Source organism: Fulmarus glacialis, unplaced genomic scaffold, assembly GCF_000690835.1.
Source record: "Fulmarus glacialis isolate BGI_N327 unplaced genomic scaffold, ASM69083v1 scaffold3007, whole genome shotgun sequence".
Lineage (NCBI taxonomy): Eukaryota > Metazoa > Chordata > Aves > Procellariiformes > Procellariidae > Fulmarus > Fulmarus glacialis.
In genome coordinates, this window is record NW_009221128.1 from 1 (window position 1) to 6,644 (window position 6,644).

The 6,644-nt window shown below is 51.0% G+C and overlaps 1 long non-coding RNA gene across 1 annotated transcript in view; it reads left to right on the plus strand.

Moving 5' to 3' along the window:
- The first annotated feature begins 1,321 nt into the window (after positions 1–1,321).
- Positions 1,322–6,644, plus strand: part of LOC104079073 — a 6,253-nt gene continuing 930 nt past the window's right edge. Inside the window, exon 1 of the long non-coding RNA XR_683544.1 lies at positions 1,322–1,447. This is a non-coding gene — a long non-coding RNA (uncharacterized LOC104079073). The remainder of the gene's footprint in view (positions 1,448–6,644) is intronic.

A 6,644-nucleotide genomic window follows, 5' to 3' on the forward strand; every position in this document is an offset into this window, starting at 1 on the left:
CAGCAGGCGGCTCCGAGCAGCCAGGGAAGGACGGGGAGCAGCCCTCCCGCTGGAGCCGGGGCTCTCTGGGTGAGTGCCGTTGAGCTGGCGGTGGTTGGGGACAGCGAGCCGTGGGGTTGTCCGTGGCAGGAAGGCGGCGCTCTGCCGGCGGGATCTGCAGGCTTTAGCAGGTGGCTGTCGGCGTGGAGTGAGTTTTGTATTTGTTTGTGAGCTCTCGGCTTTGCTGCATGGTGGAAGAGGGCAAAGAGCGGAGAGGGAGGCTTGCCACCCGTCCTGCAGTGCTAGGGCTGTGGGCAGAGGTGCCTGCTGCTCTGCTGGACTCTAGCATGCTTTGTGAAAGGTCATTTTAATCAGAGTCATCTTTTTACGGTCAAAGCTGAACTCTGAAAAGTAACCATAGCTACTCTTTTATTGCCTGTTAGCGAAGTATCATCCTCTGGGATGAGACAACTATCTAAATATAGATGTCTTATAGCTGCGAGACATGAATACGCACACATACACGCTCTCTGTTTCTCTCTGGCAGGGTTTAGACCTGTTTATTTTCATTCATGTACATGAAGAGCGTGAGTGTCCCTGCACACACATGTAAAAGTACAGAGTTTGGGTATGCACATGCATATCTGTGATCATTTTTCCCCTGGAGTGGGAAATATTCTTACTACAGCGTGCTAAGTACTCCCCGCAGAAGGCAAGGCATCAGCCGGATACTGCTGCATCTACTTGCAGCCTAGAAACTGTACCGTATGTAAGGCAAACACTGAAACATGCACGCTGCAATAACTCTGTTAAATAAAAATGGTAATCCGACTTTCCCCAGACCTGTATTTCTCTGCAGGCAGTGTGGGTGTCTATCTGCGTGTGTGATAGAAAATTAATGCTACTACTCAAAATAATAGTGTGGTTTTAATAGTACCCCTTTAGCTTTCCTCTGAGGCTGACAAGAATTAATGGAGAAAATAATGTGCCATTTTAAAAGGTGGTGTTCGGGGCAGTGATCATGTTCTAGCTCAGGAAACTTCCGGATATTTAGAGGAGCGAGTTGCATTTTTGCAGCATTTGCTCCTAGAGGACTACAGCTATACCACTGAGAGTCTGAAATGATTTTTCTTAATGTTTTATTTTACTTTTCTGGTGTTTGAAAGGGAGTCCAGGAAGCAAGGTCAAAGTTAGAGAATTGGATGTGACATCAGAACTCTTATTTTTCCTGTTATTAAGCCCTGTGGGGCTGCTGAAATAGCACTTTCCTCTCCAGCTACTTGCCGTGTATGTCCTGACTTTGCCACCTGAACCATGTGTGTTTCTCCTTGATCCACCACGGCAGGTAACCGTTCAGCAGTGCTGTGCTGCCAGAAATGCTCGCTGAGCCCGTGCGAGGAGGAAATCTTACCAGAACTGCTGAGATAATCCCAGAAAGACCCTTTGCAGATTGACTCCGCATCCTCAGGTAACTAACAAGTTTGCAGACTTCAGCTGGTCGGGCTTGCCTTCAGAGTGAGGGAAATTACTTGGGTTAGTGTTGAAAGGGGGTGAAGCTGGAAATATGATTTTATTCTATTGATAAAAGCAGTGGGACTACGAGGAGCGAGACAGGAATAGTCAGTCACTCGGTCATTAAGTCTCGTGTCTTTATGCACTCATGAGAGCTAGTCAGATGCTTGTGCCTTGCACACACGTGTGCCCAGGGAGAATCTGCAATTAGGGAGATCTGCAAAGCAATTAGCAAACGAAAAGAAAGGCAGTTTTAAAGTGCAAAGCCAGCAGCTCCAGCCAGCAGACAACAGCACGGCTGTGGGTGCCCACCTTTCCATGGGTCAATTAAAAGGGTCTCTCTGCCTGAGCGAGGAGTAAGACCCGATACTCTGGAAGGACTGCAATCGATTGGCAGTCCGTGTGAAATCCTGGGGCTGGCACGTGTTTTCGATCCACATGTTCATCTGCCTGTGGTCTGGTAGCTTTGCATTATCAACTGGGAATCCCACAGTGGGACCAGCTGCTTTTCCTGCCCCTGGAAGAGGGGAAATGCAGCAGCACAGCATGTGAAATCAGAGGAGGGTTTCAGCTGAGCACTCCCTAATTGCGAGTGCTGCTAAGGTTAGAGTCGGGGGAATTTACCACTGCAGTTTGACAGCAGTCGCAAGGACATGATGATATTTCCTGCCATGTCAAAGTCACGTCTCCTGCTGATAATAAATGCCAATTTCTGTGTGCTCAGAAGCCTCAGGTTTTCTCTTTGTGCATGCAAAAAGTGCTCAGAAACGGTTTCTGTCTCAGCCAGCTTTAGCTTGCATATTGATTATCCTCCCTTACACTGCGAGAGGAAACCCTGCAGAGCACCGGCACACTTGACTCGCCCCCTTCCGCGCACAGCGTCGGCAGGTCTGGCTTGGCCAGCGAGCCTCCGTGCTTCCCCCCTGCATAAAAAAAGCCGATAGTACCTGCTCCTACAACCCCTTTCACTGCAGCACCAAGCAGGCAGGGTCGAATTTTCTTCCCGAGGAAAGGTAGGAGAGGTGGAGCCACAGGCAGGTGTGGGAATGCTCCCAAGGTCTCACGTACGAGCTCTGGGGCAGAGCTGCTGTGCAGACCCGGGGCTTGCAGATCTCTCTCTGTTGCCTGAGATGGAAAAGCACAAGCTTTGGGGTTTTTTTCCTGGCTGTTCAATTATTTGTTAAACTCCGTCTTGCCTCCTGTCTGGGCTAGCTTGCAGCCCTGTGGAAATCACCTGGCACTAATTCGTGCCGGAGAGGGGCTCCTGTCGCTGGGGTGACGCGGGAGCGCAGGGGCCAGATGAAGAGAATTTCTTGCCATTTGCTGTTTGACACTGATGTTGCTGTGTTATAAATCTATTTCCAATCCAATTTAGATAAGATAACCCTCTGTCCAAACATGCCTAATAACTCTGTGGGTACCACGCCATAGAGCACTGTAATTATTCCTGGAGAAATAAATAGGAACAGGCACATTTTGCTCTTTTGAAAGTACAATTAAAGCCCTCACGAAGCTGCGTTTGAGAGATCCAGGCTTGAGACAGAGGCGTCTATTCCCTCACTGCCGTGTGTGGGATTTATGCTTCAAATCTCCATTACCATTAATGGCAGCGTCAGACGCTGCGGCCATTAATGGCAGCAACAGCCGCCGTGCTCCGATGTGCCGTGCATTCAGAGCAGGCACGCACCGGCGGGGTGTAAACACTGGCCAGCGTGAGCAGGCAGCCCCTGCCCTGTGGCTCTCGAGCCCCGGCAGCGTTGCCCGCTGTTGCAAATTTTACCGAGTCCTTGGTGACTACCAGAGGGCTTGCAGCCGAACGCTGTAGGATGCTGAATGCGCTTTTCCGAGGTTCATCCGGGCTGGAAGGACAAATCTCGCACTCAGGACTCAGTGCTACGCTGGTTAGTCCCCGTGGGGAAATTTGGCCCTGTGCCTTGACTTGTGGTGTAGTGCTGAAAAAAATGTAATGTGATTAAGATGTATCTGTCTCTGAGCTTGACTGAGGCAGAGGCAGTGACTCATACCACCTTGCTGTAACTGTCAAAACACTTGGCTCGCGAGAATAGCCTTCTACACAAAAAGCACTGATTCAATATGTTTATATTTAAACAAAACACTAAGGGTCTGATTCACTGCGGCATTACTACAGCCTTGTATGCCTGTAACCCTGGCCAAGCAGCCCTTAGGCACGCACAGAGCCAGCCCGCTCTGACTTTCAAGCTAAATATTAGAGAAAGGCTTGGTCCATGCAAGCCTCCTGCAGGGAGAGGTGCCCCTCGTAGGCTTTAGCATCGGTGCTGGTGTCGAGAGCACAGTTCATGCTCTTGTTCCCCTGCACCTGCAGACAGATGTGTGGACATCACCAGCAGCCGCAAAAGATGACAATGACAATGAGAGGTGTGGTGGTGGGATGGCAGCTACACTGAGCACAAGAGCAGACCTTGAGCTTCTGTGGAGCAGCCCTGTGATGGGACTCGCTTGCCTTCGGTTCGCTTTCTCATCCTATTGCTGCAAGCGTGCAGGCAGCACCCCTTCCCTCCTGGAGAGAGAGAGAAGGTAGAAGCTGATCCACCCATGACAACCCATGGGAGCTGCTGGGCTGGGGAAGTGGGTGCCTCAAGCCCTCCAGATTTGAATTGTTGGAATTTGCTAACAGCTAGCGTGGTGTCGAGCAGCTTATGGCTACTTTGCTCTTTCACTTACAAGTGGGACACATTTAAAACCAACCTTACAGCCTAGAGGTGCTCTTGGTGTTCATTTGCTGGTTGTTTCCCTTCCTTGCTACTAAACCAAGTTATGGGGGGTTGTTATAACTTTGCTGCTTCGTCTGATGTAAAGTCTTTAGGAATTTAAATACAGCCGACCACTTTGCACCCCAGGGGTATGTCCCAGGCTGGTGCTGAACGTAACCCCAGAAAGGGGGTGCCGGCTGGATGCTCAATGAACCCACTGCCAGGATGGTCGTATGTGTCCCTCTGCAGAATACAATTCTTTCCGTCTGCTTCTGCCAGCCAGCATCAGCCCCCAGCCCGCGCGTCTGCTAACACACAGCCCTCCCTCCCTCCCAGGGCCAGGTGCCAGCGCTCCAGCAGCTCCTTGCCTTGTCCTGGCTCCCTGCGGTTTGCTAGTGTCTCCAGGGCCACCCGTGCTCAGGGGACGCTGAATGTCCCATTGTCACCCTCCATCTCTGGGGCAGGGAGAGGAATTCCTGTGGCCAGGAGCAGCAAAGGAGAGGTTTGCAGGGAGCCAGCGGAGCTGAAGGACTGAGCGGTGATGCTCTGCACGGTTGTCTGTCTTGCCCCTGCGCTCGGGCTGATTTTCTGCTTGCGCTGCACACAGGCAGTGCTAGATCTGTGCTCCCAGCCTTTTCACTGAAAACCACTAGGGAGCAAGTTTTAGCATTTAGAGGCTTGGTTTGAAGGGGAAGGATGGGCCCACGGTTGGCTCATCAACCTGTCCACTGGGTTTGGCTCCTATCCCAGCCCTGACAGCCTGGGGGGCCACAGGAATGTCACTTCATCTTTCTGTACCTTTGTCTTCCTCAAAGTAGTGTGAGGAAAACTGTAACGTTCTCCCATCCTGCGGTGCTGGGAGGATAAATGCATTTGTGATTGCGCTCTGATAACACAGCAGTGGGGTTTTCACCTAGGAGAACCTAGTATCAGAGTAATTAAATGTCCAGGATGCCCAGTTCTAGTGTAATTCAAATACTAGAATAAAACCTGCAAGCGGTGAAGGTTGCTGCATATGAATTTAAACCAGTGTTTGCAGCTACTCAATGCTAACAGAACTGTGATTTCTCTTGGGGAAATGCTGCTGGTTTGTGCAACCCATGTCGGGCCGGGTCCCAGAGCAGGGCTGGGGATCTTGGCTCCAAATGAGGTGTTAACCCACTAGTCAAGAGTTTTCTGCCCAGATTTGTAACATCGTTTATGGGAAACCTCCATCCTCACAGACTTGAAATTCAGGAAGAAAACACAAGAAGACTCTCTTAGGAGGGGATTTCTTCTTCAGCCCCTTCTTGTGGGTTTTTGGTGTAGAGGAAGGAAGGGAGAGCACGTTACTCCTTCACTTCCTACACGTGAAGGAGAGATGCCACCAGTCCCTGAAATAGTTGTGTGGGTATCTTTTCACTCCCACCTGCAGCTAAGACTCAAGGAGCCCCCCAGTGACATGAGATCTGTGTTTTGGCTGTGCAATACATTTTGGCTTTTCTTCTGTGGCAGAGAAGCAGTCCAGAACCAAGTCCTTTGTTTCCTCAGAAAACCTAAGTTTCAAATGCCCCCAAAAGGAGATCTCAATTTGCAGAAGAAAACATATCCCATAGGACCTGGCTGTGAGTTATTCTAAAAAGCGGCTCCAGATACTTTCTTTCCCCAGACTGCCTTTAAACATCAGCATAATAAGTTTTAAAAAAATAGTGCATTTAAAAGCAAACAACAGAAATTTCTTACAAAAGAGAGGGTTTGGGAGGTGATGATGCCCCCCGCAAACACACATGCCTCCTCGTCTTGTCTAGTGAATAGAAAAGCAAAACCCAATCCTGGCTCTCACAGGGACCTGGTGTTCAGCGGACTGAATACCACCAAGGTTACGGATCTCATAAAGATATGAAATAGCACCGTGTCACCTTTCCATAGAGATGAACGATCTCGAAGCAGCCAGCCAGGCCCGGCTGCCGGTGTGCAGAGAGCCCTGGTCCTCTGCAGGGCTCTGCTCTGGGGGAGCAGACCTCCACTGGGCTCTTGTCACAGGACAAAAGCCCAACAGTCCCTTCTCTTAGCCCAAAAGCTGAACCTCCAGCCTCTGCGCCCCGAAAAACTGAAGCAACCCAGAGACCAAACCAGTTCCATCACCCTCCCACCGAGCTGGGGCTCTCCTGCTTCTCTGGGACGACACTACCATCTAGTGAACACGCTCTGTATTGGTTTTCCAGGGAAGCCACAGAGCTCTGTGCGTGGTGTCTGGAAATTAAAACCCATCCCTTGTCCCACACCCTCCCCAGCGTGGCGCAGGGACCCCTGTTCTGCAGTCGGGTGGCCCCATCCTGGTCCCTCCTGCAGTGCATGGAGACCTTCCCGGCTTGGGCATCTCTCTGGCCCTCCTCTGCGGGGCTGTGGCTGGCCAGGGGTACCCCGGCTGGCTGTAGGACC